The 13,184-nt window shown below is 44.6% G+C and overlaps 1 protein-coding gene across 5 annotated transcripts in view; it reads right to left on the reverse strand.

Moving 5' to 3' along the window:
- Positions 1-1,408, reverse strand: part of TNKS1BP1 (tankyrase 1 binding protein 1) — a 31,261-nt gene extending 29,853 nt beyond the window's left edge. For 2 of the 5 annotated variants that reach the window (XR_009760571.1, XM_061609608.1), the window contains exon 1: positions 1,008-1,408. The gene's annotated coding sequence lies outside the window, so the exon portion shown is untranslated. Of the gene's footprint in view, positions 1-937 lie in introns of all 5 variants that reach the window. The other 3 variants (XM_061609613.1, XM_061609610.1, XM_061609611.1) reach the window with 3 other exon arrangements.
- Positions 1,409-13,184: the final 11,776 nt, after the last annotated feature.

The raw sequence follows: 13,184 nt of genomic DNA on the forward strand, positions 1-13,184 counted from the left end.
AGAGAGGAGTAGATTTCTTTTGTAGGACAGGAAGCTTCATTGTAAATAAGAATCAACAACTGATTCACAAAAAGACAACTTTAAAAATGAACACACTTTTGAGAGTTCTTAGTCCAACCCAGACCACCATTCTCACAAACAAGATGGAAAGATCACATAAAAAGACAGCCAACCATCAGGCATGAGACAGTGCTTTGTGTTGGTACAGAAGAGGGTACAAGGAGAGGTCAGAGAGTGTATTTCAGGATCACAGAGCCTGTGTACAGGAACTGGCATTTAGCAAGATGGAATCACAGCCAAGAAAAGGAGGGAGCGGTAAGAGGCAGAACTGCAGAAAACTCCAACCAGAAGGGGGTGGAGAGCAGCTTCATAACGCTCTAACTCGAAAGGATACAAAGAAGGCGATACGGATACCAGTTAGGAGAACGAGAAAGTACGGAGACAGTCGGATGATAGTTACACCTGGTTCTAGTAAAGAATCAGTGCAAATGACAGCCCCACAAAAGTACAGAGGACATACGGACCAGCTTTAATAGCATACGTGGATACCATATGGTACTCATTGGCCTTCCCACTACAACCAATCCGCCATCCCTGCTCTTTATACCATCTACAGTCGGGTCTCCAGACCAGGCCTTCGTGCAATCCGTACAGCAACTAAAGGGCTACAAAGAACAATTGCTCCCTCCGCAACCAGGACTCGACTCAGCTCCGTGCAAGTGATATTCTCCACCCACATACACAAGCATGCACGCACGCGGCTTCCAACCTCCCCGATCTAAAAAATTGGGGGCACTCGGCCTTCCACCAACTGAACCCGTTTCCCCGGGGCCCTCCAAAGCCCACTCCGTATCCTCGCGGTCCCTTCCTCTTGCGCACCTCCCCCTACCCATCTCCCACCAAACGCCCCTCGGGTAACCCAAGATTCTCTACTAACCCCACCTCGGGACGCGAAAAAACGTACACGGCTCTCCCCACTCCCAGGGGCTGCTGCGTAGATTCCTTACCAGGTTCGGCGATCTACGGCCCGACATAGGCGCAGCCGATCCTCGCACTGTGCATATTCATGACGTTCAAATCAAGGCCGGGCTCGTCACTCCCATTTCGATGCATATTCATGAGGCATGCAAATCCGGAGACACCCAACCTCACGTGTCACATTCCCGAAGTTAGCAGTGGCGCCAACGAGGCCTGGCTTGGGAGGAAGCATCAGCTTACATTTTATGAGAACCCGCTCCCTCCGCCTTTTTAAGGGAAAAAAAGGAGGTTTACGAGCACGGCCAAAGGGCGGGGATTCAAAGAACCCCCTCCTCTTCCCTCCCCTTTTGAAATATTTCTGCAATTTTCCCCATCCAGGACTGACAAGCGGCTTAAAATCATGTGGCTTTCATGTACACGCTTTAAACAACTGATTCTCATTCTTGTTGGGTTTCTTTGCTTTTGGCCGCTGATCAAAACTTTAAAGGAGACTCTGCAGTCGCCGTTTCCACCACACCTCCCCTACTTTTTTTCACAATTCCAAGAGTTGCAAGGGCCTGGCTCATTAGCGCCACTGCTCCGCGCTGAGGAAAACATCTCAAACCTTATGCCTATGCCTTGAAACTCAAGCCCCACCCCAGTGGAAGCTTTATAGGAAAGCGCTGACTGGCCAAGCAGTTGCATCTTATACAAAAAGCTATCAGCAGTATCATAACGCCTTCCTATTAATGTAATTCACTAATAGGCAAAAAATCCTTGCTGTTTAAGAACCAACCTATAGCCAACAGATATTTCTATCCAACTTTAAAAAGCAGGGAAATTGGGCAGCTATAGTGAATGCACCAGGGGAGCAGGAGACCTGACTTCCTCTTTGAAATAATGTACTGCCCTACAAAGTTGTAAAAATGCAAACACAATTTGGGTTGGAGCCAGTGTGGTGTGAATACCACTTACCATAAAAACCCTATTCATAGAGTCGCCATAAGTCGGAATCGACTTGAAGGCAGTCCATTAGGTTAGGGCGGGACTCATCAGTTTACATAACAATTCACTAATAGGAAAAAACTTTGCAATTTAAGGACATACCTATAGCCAACAGATATACAACGCAATTTGGGTTGGTCTTTCACATTCCAATCCACTTCCTGTGTAGCTTGGAAGAATTTGGTAAAGTGCCTCTGAGCATAATGATGAGTGGTGGCAACACCTCCCATCTCCAAAGATGCAGAATTATATTTTTATATATTTGTTGGTGTTTTCTTACTTTCCTTCTTTTCTGTGTTATCGTTTCTACAGAGAATCTAACCTAGAAAATTATATTTCACTCATTATTCATCCTAGAAATCTTTCAAATTTATTTTTATTCAAAGCCTTTTTATTGGTCAATGTCATGTGATGGTGAAGACAGCCTTTTATGTTTCAAACTGGAGGTTAAGCATGTGTCGGGACATACTCTTGATTTGATCTTCGCCACTGGACATGGAGATGGTGATCTGGCGGTGGGGTGTTTTTCATCTACCCCATTGTCATGGACAGATCACCGCTTGCTGAGATTTAGACTTACAGCGGCTCTTTCCCTCTGCAAAGGTGGAGGATCTATTAAGTTGATCCGCTCCCGGAGCCGGATGGATCCCGCAGGTTTTCAGAGGGCTCTGGGAGATTTTCCAGCTGATAGGACTGGTGCTCCTGTCGAGGCCCTGGTCGCACTGTGGAATACGGAAATGACCCAGGCTATTGACACGATCGCTCCCGCGCACCCCCTCCGCTGTAGAGCTCATACAGCTCCGTGGTATACCCCGGAGCTGAGAGCGATGAAACATGAGAGGAGGAGGCTGGAGTGCAGATGGAGGAAAACTCCCAGTGGATACAATCATGCCTTGGTAAGTGCCACCAATAAGTTGTATACAAAAGCGGTAAGGACAGCAAAGAAGCTTTATTTTGCTGCCTCTATTAGATCATCTCTATGCCGCCCAGCGGAGCTTTTTAAAGTCGTGCGTGGGCTCTTACACTCTGGCCCCCACGATACTACGGAAACATCGGAAGCCCGCTGCAACGAAATTGCTGGACACTTTCAAGATAAGATCGCATGTATCCGCAGGGATCTTGACTCCGATGTTGCGACAGATGAATCCATTGAAGTGTCCGGAGCACGGCCTTGTCCTTCATTATTGGATGAGTTTCAGTTGGTGCAGCTCAAGGAAGTGGACAAGGTGCTTGGAATGGTTCGGGCAACCACGTCTGTTCTGGATCCTTGCCCATCTTGGCTAGTGAAAGCTAGCAGGGCTGGGACCACCGGTTGGGCCAAGGAAGTGGTTAATGCCTCCTTGAGGGAGGGAGTAGTCCCTGGTAGCCTCAAGGAGGCAGTAGTGAGACCTCTTTTAAAGAAACCCTCCTTGGACCCAGATAACTTGAACAACTATAGACCGGTGACGAATGTCCCTTTTTTGGGCAAGGTTTTGGAACGGGTGGTTGCCGGCCAGCTCCAGGCGCTCTTGGATGAAACCGATTATCTAGATCCGTTTCAATCCGGTTTTAGGCCCGGTTTTGGCACCGAAACAGCCTTGGTCGCCCTGTATGATGACCTTTGTCGGGAGAGGGACAGGGGGAGTGTGACTCTGTTGATTCTCCTTGATCTCTCAGCGGCGTTTGATACCATCGACCATGGTATCCTTCTGGGGAGACTCGCGGAGTTGGGTGTCAGGGGCACTGCTTGGCAGTGGTTCCGCTCCTACTTTGCGGACCGTCACCAGAAGGTAGTACTTGGGGAACATCACTCGACACCATGGACTCTCCATTGGGGAGTCCCTCAGGGGTCGGTCTTGTCCCCCATGCTTTTCAACATCTACATGCAGCCGCTGGGTGCAGTCATCAGGAGTTTTGGAGTGCGTTGCCATCAATATGCTGATGACACGCAGCTCTATTTCTCCTTTTCACCTTCTTCAGGTGAGTCTGTTGATGTGCTGAACCGTGGCCTGACCGCGATAATGGACTGGATGAGAGCTAATAAACTGAGACTCAATCCAGACAAGACCGAGACACTGCTGGTGAACGCTTTCCCTGCTCAGATGGTGGATGTTCACCCTGTTCTGGATGGGGTTACACTCCCCCTGAAAGAACAGGTACGTAGTTTGGGGGTTCTTTTCGATTCTTCCTTGTCTCTCGAGGCCCAAGTGGCCTCGGTGGCACGGAATGCATTTTACCATCTTCGTCTGGTAGCCCAACTACGCCTATCTGGACAGGGACGACCTCGCCTCCGTTGTTCATGCTCTGGTAACTTCAAGATTGGATTACTGTAATGCGCTCTACGTAGGGCTGCCCTTGAAGACAGTTCGGAAGCTTCAGCTGGTGCAGAATGCGGCTGCCAGACTATTGACGAGGACCAGTCGGTCTTCGCATATAACACCTATTCTGGCGCGTCTGCACTGGCTCCCTATTTGCTTCCGGGCGAGATTCAAGGTGCTGGTTTTGACCTATAAAGCCTTACACGGCGTGGGACCTCAATACCTTGTGGAACGCCTCTCTCGCTATGAACCTACCTGTTCACTTCGTTCAGAATCTAAGGCCCTCCTCCGGGTACCAGCTCATCGGGAAGCCCGGAGGGTGGTTACCAGATCTAGGGCCTTTTCTGTGGTGGCCCCTGAGTTGTGGAACAGCCTCCCCGAAGAGGTACGCCTGGCGCCTACACTTCTATCTTTCCGGCGCCAGGTAAAGACCTTTTTATGCTCCCAGGCATTTTAATCTTTTAATTTTCTTAATCTTTCTACTTTTAACATGTATCCTTCTTAATTTGTGTTGTATTTCGTTTTTGTTGTGCTTTCTGTTGTTTGTTTGTACATGTTTTTGTGATTTTTTACTATGATATATTGTATTTTATCTTGTTTGTTCACCGCCCTGAGAGCTATTCTGCTAAGGGCGGTATATAAATTGAAATAATAAATAATAAATAAAATAAAATAAAAAGCAGGGAAATCGGGCAGCTATAGTGAATGCACCAGGGGAGCAGGAGACTGACCTCCTCTCTGAGATATTGTACTGCCCTACAAATTTGTCAAAATGCAGACACAATTTGGGTTGGTCTTTCACAGTCCAATCCACTTCCTGTGTAGCTTGGAAGAATTTGGTAACATGCCTCTGAGCATATGGTGAGTGGTGGCAAAACCTACAATCAGCCTAAATAACATAAACAGAACATGTGCTGTGCTGGTCTTGTTTTAGCAGGGAGGAAGCAACAATACTAAAACAGTTGATATAGTTCAGATAGTCACTTTAAATATGTTTGATTTACTTTGTAATTTTAGTGAAGTTTCCTAACGTAAATCATTTTCTTTTGCTTCTGTTACTGTGAATGTACACCAACACTAAAAAAAAAAGCTCCAAAGACAATTGCGGAATAATGGCACTGACTGTGCGGAATAGTTTCTAATGGACATGAGGATTGTCTCAGTTTGCACAAGATAAAACAGTGTTTTTAATTCCATGCCCACCTTTTCTTAAGTGGAGTGGTTTAAACATAATATGCATCTCCAGTAGGCCAAGTTTGTTTTTTTCAACAGCTAGAGTCATTGTTCAAGTAGCAACATATTGCAATTAGTCTGATTTTACATCAAAGTGCAGTTTCAGATTCAACTGTTAATGCGCCCAAAATAGAAATAGAACATAACCCCCAATTTGAAACACAAAAGTCTGTCTTCACCATCCTATGACATTGACCAATAAAAATGCTTTGAAATTAATAAAAATAAATTTGATATAGTTTTCTAGGATGAGAGCAGGCAGGAGGGGAAGGAGGAGGGCAGGTTTGATATTTATTTTTTTATTTCATTTGTATACTGCCCCATAGCCAAAGCTCTCTGGGCAGTTTACATCAATTAAAAACATTAAAAACAAATATACAAATTTAAAAACACATTTTTTAAAAAAGCAATTTAAAAACACATGCTAAAATGCCTGGGACAAGAGGAAAGTCTTAACCTGGCACCGAAAAGATAACAGAATTGGCACCAGGCTCACCTCGTCAGGGAAATCATTCCATAACTGGCCTGCCACCACTCGTTCAAGGACCTTGCCCAGGAATGGAACATTTGCTACCGGCCTATAGTTATTAAGATTTGATCATATGCGTGTTTATTGAGTTCAGTGGGATTTACTCCCATGCAGTCATGCTTAGGATAGGCAAAACTAAGCATGGGGAGGGCGGCCTGGAGTGGGCAGGGCAGAAGGAAAAAGGAAGAGGGGAGGAGAGGAAGGAGAAGGAAGGGAGAGAGGGGAAGGAGGAGAAAGGCAGGTCTGATCACTTGCATGCTTATTGAGTTCAGTGGGATTTACTCCTGTGCAATCATGGCTAGGATTGGTAAAACTGACCAGGGAGGAGGAGGGAAGAGTAGAGTAGAGGGAAGGAGGAAGGGGTAAGAGGGGAGCAGAAGGAGGGGGATGGGAAGGAGGGGGATGGGAAGGAGGGGATTGGAAGAGGAGAGGAAGGGGTGAAGGAAGGGGGAGGGAAGGGGCAAAAGGAAGATGATGGGAGGGAGGAAGAGGGGAGGGCAGGTTTGATCATTTGCATGCTTATTGAGTTCAATGGGATTTACTCCCACGCAATCATGCTTAGGATAGGTAAAACTAACTGTGGGGGAGGGGGAGATTGGAAGGGGAGGGGAGGGGCAAGAGGGAGGGTATAGGAGAGAGGAGGGGGGAGGGCAGGTTTGATCATTTGCATGCTTTTTGAGTTCAGTGGGATTGACTCCTGTGCAGTCATGCTTGGGATAGGTGAAACTGACCTGAGGAGGGGCAGGGAGGAAGGAGGAGGGCAAGGAGGAGGGGAAGGAGGAGGGCAAGGAGGAGGGCAAGGAGGAGGGCAAGGAGGAGGGCAGGGAGGAGGGCAGGGAGGAGGGCAGGGAGGAGGGCAGGGAGGAGGGCAGGGAGGAGGGCAGGGAGGAAGGCGGAGGGGTGGATATTGGATGGATGGGCACTGGGCAGAGAGGAAGCCCTTTTTCTTTCCTTTCCAAAAGGAAAACATTGTGAACAGTATCATTCTTTTTCAGGGTTTCCTCCACCTTTTTATTCTACAGCAGGCACATGAAGCCTCCCACCCAAATTTAAACCAAAGCTGTCCCTGGTCACATCATTACCAGACTTTATTTCACTTTAGGCAGTCATGGCTTCTCCCAAAGAATCCTGGGAAGGGTGAAGGGTGCTGAGAGTTGCTAGGAGATGCCCTGTTCCTCTCACAGAGCTTCAATCAGAGCAGCTGACTGTTAAACCACTCTGTCCACTGGAGCTCTGTGAGAGGAATAAGAGTTTCCTCTCAGCATCCTTCACAAACTACACTTCCCAGGATTCTTTAGAGAAAGCCATGAGTGTCTCAAGTGAAATTAAAGTCTGGTGTGGGTGTGGACCCCTGATTAGCCAAGCCCAACAGCTGTGAGTCTGGCCTTTAGAACACTGGCAGCTGGTTCTTACTGAGCATGCCTGGCCTTATCACTGAGTTCAATGCTAACTTTCTTAAATTAATTAAAAATCAGTCAGGTGTTTTTTTAACCTTTAAACCACAGAAGATGAAGGTCAGAGTATGGGGCAAGGTCAGTAATAGGATTACAGGTACTCTGTGACCATGGCTGATTTTTAATTAATTTCAACAAATTATATGAACTCTGACAGAAAATAGTCCAAAAGGGGTCTGGCTTTTCTCTCTCTCTTTTTACACTTTGAACTCTTGTTTCTCTCTGACTGTTTTGTGTATCACCATGAAAATTTGGAGGGTTGTTAAGCAAGCATTTCTGAGTTCAGGATTATAAGTTTTGTAAGGTTTTATTTTGAAATGAGCTTATGGGAAGCATCAGAATGGGATGGGAGCATATTTTCAATTTAACATTGTGGAATGCAAACAATCCATGCTGACTATAGTATACACCCACTCTTGTGGCTGTATAATTACTGGCACCCAGATTATGGTACTTCCTCCTGCAAAAGGTTTGGTCCATTCACCCGCTCTCTCCTAATTTGATGAAGGCTGCACTGTTTTTTATTTTGCTGTGCCTTTAGGCTGCAATCCTATACTGAATTTACCTGCAAGTAAGTGCCACTGAACTCAGCAGGGCTTGCTTCTGGATAGGATTATGCTGTTATCCACCTGCCATGACGCTATATGTCTAAACTGCTGTAGTCCACTTGTTTTATGGCCAGGGGCTTATACTTGAAAGACTAGGGCCCTTGGCACAAATTTGCATATGATGGTTTATATGTATAGATTTACATTCAGAGGTGGGGAAACAATTTGTGTTGCCTGCTGACAGGGCTTCCTCTGAGGTATGTGGTACCGACAATATCCCCTCCCAGCTCCCGTTATGCCTCTCTAACGCAGCTGTTTTGTTTCCCCCTTTTTTCCTTTCAGTAAATGTGTTATTTACAGTCAATTGTTATACATGTACATATACCTAAAACAAATAACCAGGACTAAGTCTCTGTTACATAATCAGAGAGGGCATATGGGTATTGTGAAGTTCCTAGTAATGTATTTGGTCTCCCTTATCTTGTACCTTGTTATGCCAATAAATAATGAAAGCACTCCATTTCTCCACAAAAAGATTATCAGATTGTCTACCTTCTCTCACTCCTACCATATGTGTTAACTTGACCCTACAGACAATATCCCATTTCTTAATAACCCACTCTTCCAAGGTTGGTGTTCTCACTTTCTTCCAGTTCTAGTAATTATTCTAGCAGCAGTTAGTACATGTTGAGCTAATCTTTTATTCACTGCTGGCACTACATTTTTAATATAATAAAATGAAGTGGGGGTTCATCAGCAGTCTGTATCCCATTATTATTTCAGTTTCACTTATAATATTGACCCCCAAAAATTCTGAATCTTGGAATAAATCCAAAACATAGAATGCAAAGTGACTAATGCTGGGATGCATTTACAACATGAGTTACATGCTGTACTATAAATACAGCTGAGATGCAGTGGTGTTAAATACCAACAGAACAGGAACTTATAAAAACTTTCCTTGAGGCTCACACTAACAGTTTGGTGGGGGACATTCGGCCATAACCATTTCTATTGATCTGATGAGATGTCCTAACCCAGATCTCCCTTCCAGGTGTTTTGAGCTGTTGTGATTTTTTTTATGGTAATAGTGTGGAAGCTGCCTTGGGTGCTCTTTGAGGGACAGAAAGGTAGAGCAGAAATTTTCTAACACATATTTGGAAAACTATTTACAGTTCTGATTGCCCCAAATGAAAACAGGAGAGCAGGGAACTGAAAAAACAAAGGTCAATCCAAATGACTCAGGAAGTGGCTGCTATAGCACCTTCTCAAGGAGGAAAGACTAAACATTTGGGGCTTTTTAGTTTAAAATTATTTATTTATTTATTAATAATATTTATCAGTCACTTTTTCCCAAAAGGAACTCAAAGCGACTTACACACAAAAAAACTGTACTCGAAGTGGCTTACAACAAAAGCAAACAACAATTACAAAAAATGGACTGCCTTCAAGTCGATTCTGACTTATGGCGACCCTATGAATGGGGTTTTCATGGTAAGCGGTATTAAGAGGGGGTTTACCATTGCCTTCCTCTGAGGCTGAGAGGCAGCGACTGGCCCAAGGTCACCCAGGGAGCTTCATGGCTGTGTGGGGATTCGCACCCTGGTCTCCCAGGCTGTAGTCCAGCACTCTAACCAATACAACAGCAGTAAAAACAACAACAAATGTCACAGCAACACAAAAACCATTTCAATACTATAAATATAACATTACAACAAATGGTTGAGATCTCTCTTGCCTTGCTTCATACAGCACCAAGCCTACCAGACCTTTAAGACCCTCTTCAGAGGCCCTGTTCCATATGCTTCTGATAGGGGAGAGGTCGGGAGGGGCACTAGGGAGACAAGAATGAAGATGAGGGACAGGACTGAGCTCTAAAACAATTGTGCATAACTTGTAGAAACAGTGGGGAAGGACCATTACTTTCAGGTTCTGCTTGTGGGTTTCTCAGAAAACATGTGGCTAGCCAGTGCATTGAACAGCATAATGGATACTGAGTACCCTTGATCTGAAACAACATAGTTTTTGTAACATGAAGCACACCACAGAGCCATTTCTTTATTATTGGGTCAGCCCCAGCTCAAGCAGAATAAACCCCACTGCCATCTGCTACATTAACCTACACAACATGCTTTAAATCCGTTTGGAAACAAAGACAGCAGGGAAAAATCTGTGGCAAACTACATTCCCAATCCCAGACCATACGTAGGTTATTTTACTGGGCAAGTTTTAAAACTTATTTTGGCCACTAGATGGGGACTTAAGCCAGGTAAGAGTCATGCTCATTTAGCATATTCAGGTATTAGCAGAAAAGAATCCTCAGCCCTCTTGCTAGCAGGGTTTTTTAGTTGTCCATTCTCTCTAGTTGTTGAGGAATAGAAAGTGCTTTACTCATAGGTCTGAAAGATGTCTTTCCCTTAAAATGGTTAGAGATTCTAAACCAAATGGGCTGAGACACCTAAACAAATTACAAAGTGAAAAAATAATATCTATCAGGAAGAAAGAAGAGTAGAGGATCTTCCATCACCCAGGATAGTGCATTTTCTCCTAAACAGAATATCTGAATTCTCTTATGTATTGAAGCAGGCACAGCTGGGTTCTAATCAGCAGCCAATTCTCTCATGTTCAGAATGCATGACAAATATGTCACCTCTAGAAAAGCCATCAGTCATCTTGTTTGAATTCAGAACAAGGTTAGGGTGGGACCCATCAGTTTACATAACAATTCACTAACAGGAAAAAAACCTTGCAATTTAAGGACGTAGCTATAGCCAACAGATATTTCTATCAAACTTTAAAAAGCAGGGAAATTGGGCAGCTATAGTGAATGCACCAGGGGAGCAGAAGACCTGACCTCCACTCTGAGATATTGTACTGCCCTACAAATTTGTCAGAATGCAGACACAATTTGGGTTGGTCTTTCACAGTCCAATCCACTTCCTGTGTAACTTGGAAGAATTTGGTAACATGTGCCTCTGAGCATATGGTGAGTGGTGGCAACACCTACCATCTCCAAAGATGGAGAATTACATTTTTGTATGTTTGTTGGTGTTCTTACTTTACTTCTTTCCTGTGTTGTTATTGTTTCTACAGATAATCTAATCTAGAAAATTTTATTTCCCTCATTATTCATCCTAGAAAACTGTATCAAATTTATTTTTATTAATTTCAAAGCATTTTTATTGGTCAATGTCATAGGATGGTGAAGACAGACTTTTGTGTTTCAAATTGGGGGTTATGTTCTATTTCTATTTTGGGCGCATTAACAGTTGAATCTGAAACTGCACTTTGATGTAAAATCAGACTAATTGCAATATGTTGCTACTTGAACAATGACTCTAGCTGTTGAAAAAAACAAACTTGGCCTACTGGAGATGCATATTATGTTTAAACCACTCCACTTAAGAAAAGGTGGGCATGGAATTAAAAACACTGTTTTATCTTGTGCAAACTGAGACAATCCTCATGTCCATTAGAAACTATTCCGCACAGTCAGTGCCATTATTCCACAATTGTCTTTGGAGCTTTTTTTTTTAGTGTTGGTGTACATTCACAGTAACAGAAGCAAAAGAAAATGATTTACGTTAGGAAACTTCACTAAAATTACAAAGTAAATCAAACATATTTAAAGTGACTATCTGAACTATATCAACTGTTTTAGTATTGTTGCTTCCTCCCTGCTAAAACAAGACCAGCACAGCACATGTTCTGTTTATGTTATTTAGGCTGATTGTAGGTTTTGCCACCACTCACCATATGCTCAGAGGCATGTTACCAAATTCTTCCAAGCTACACAGGAAGTGGATTGGACTGTGAAAGACCAACCCAAATTGTGTCTGCATTTTGACAAATTTGTAGGGCAGTACAATATCTCAGAGAGGAGGTCAGTCTCCTGCTCCCCTGGTGCATTCACTATAGCTGCCCGATTTCCCTGCTTTTTATTTTATTTTATTTATTATTTATTATTTCAATTTATATACCGCCCTTAGCAGAATAGCTCTCAGGGCGGTGAACAAACAAGATAAAATACAATATATCATAGTAAAAAATCACAAAAACATGTACAAACAAACAACAGAAAGCACAACAAAAACGAAATACAACACAAATTAAGAAGGATACATGTTAAAAGTAGAAAGATTAAGAAAATTAAAAGATTAAAATGCCTGGGAGCATAAAAAGGTCTTTACCTGGCGCCGGAAAGATAGAAGTGTAGGCGCCAGGCGTACCTCTTCGGGGAGGCTGTTCCACAACTCAGGGGCCACCACAGAAAAGGCCCTAGATCTGGTAACCACCCTCCGGGCTTCCCGATGAGCTGGTACCCGGAGGAGGGCCTTAGATTCTGAACGAAGTGAACAGGTAGGTTCATAGCGAGAGAGGCGTTCCACAAGGTATTGAGGTCCCACGCCGTGTAAGGCTTTATAGGTCAAAACCAGCACCTTGAATCTCGCCCGGAAGCAAATAGGGAGCCAGTGCAGACGCGCCAGAATAGGTGTTATATGCGAAGACCGACTGGTCCTCGTCAATAGTCTGGCAGCCGCGTTCTGCACCAGCTGAAGCTTCCGAACTGTCTTCAAGGGCAGCCCTACGTAGAGCGCATTACAGTAATCCAATCTTGAAGTTACCAGAGCATGAACAACGGAGGCGAGGTCGTCCCTGTCCAGATAGGGGCGTAGTTGGGCTACCAGACGAAGATGGTAAAATGCATTCCGTGCCACCGAGGCCACTTGGGCCTCGAGAGACAAGGAAGAATCGAAAAGAACCCCCAAACTACGTACCTGTTCTTTCAGGGGGAGTGTAACCCCATCCAGAACAGGGTGAACATCCACCATCTGAGCAGGGAAAGCGTTCACCAGCAGTGTCTCGGTCTTGTCTGGATTGAGTCTCAGTTTATTAGCTCTCATCCAGTCCATTATCGCGGTCAGGCCACGGTTCAGCACATCAACAGACTCACCTGAGGAAGATGAAAAGGAGAAATAGAGCTGCGTGTCATCAGCATATTGATGGCAACGCACTCCAAAACTCCTGATGACCGCACCCAGCGGCTGCATGTAGATGTTGAAAAGCATGGGGGACAAGACCGACCCCTGAGGGACTCCACAATGGAGAGTCCATGGTGTCGAGTGATGTTCCCCAAGCACTACCTTCTGGTGACGGTCCA

The sequence above is a fragment of the Rhineura floridana genome, chromosome 2, assembly GCF_030035675.1.
Source record: "Rhineura floridana isolate rRhiFlo1 chromosome 2, rRhiFlo1.hap2, whole genome shotgun sequence".
Taxonomy (NCBI): domain Eukaryota; kingdom Metazoa; phylum Chordata; class Lepidosauria; order Squamata; family Rhineuridae; genus Rhineura; species Rhineura floridana.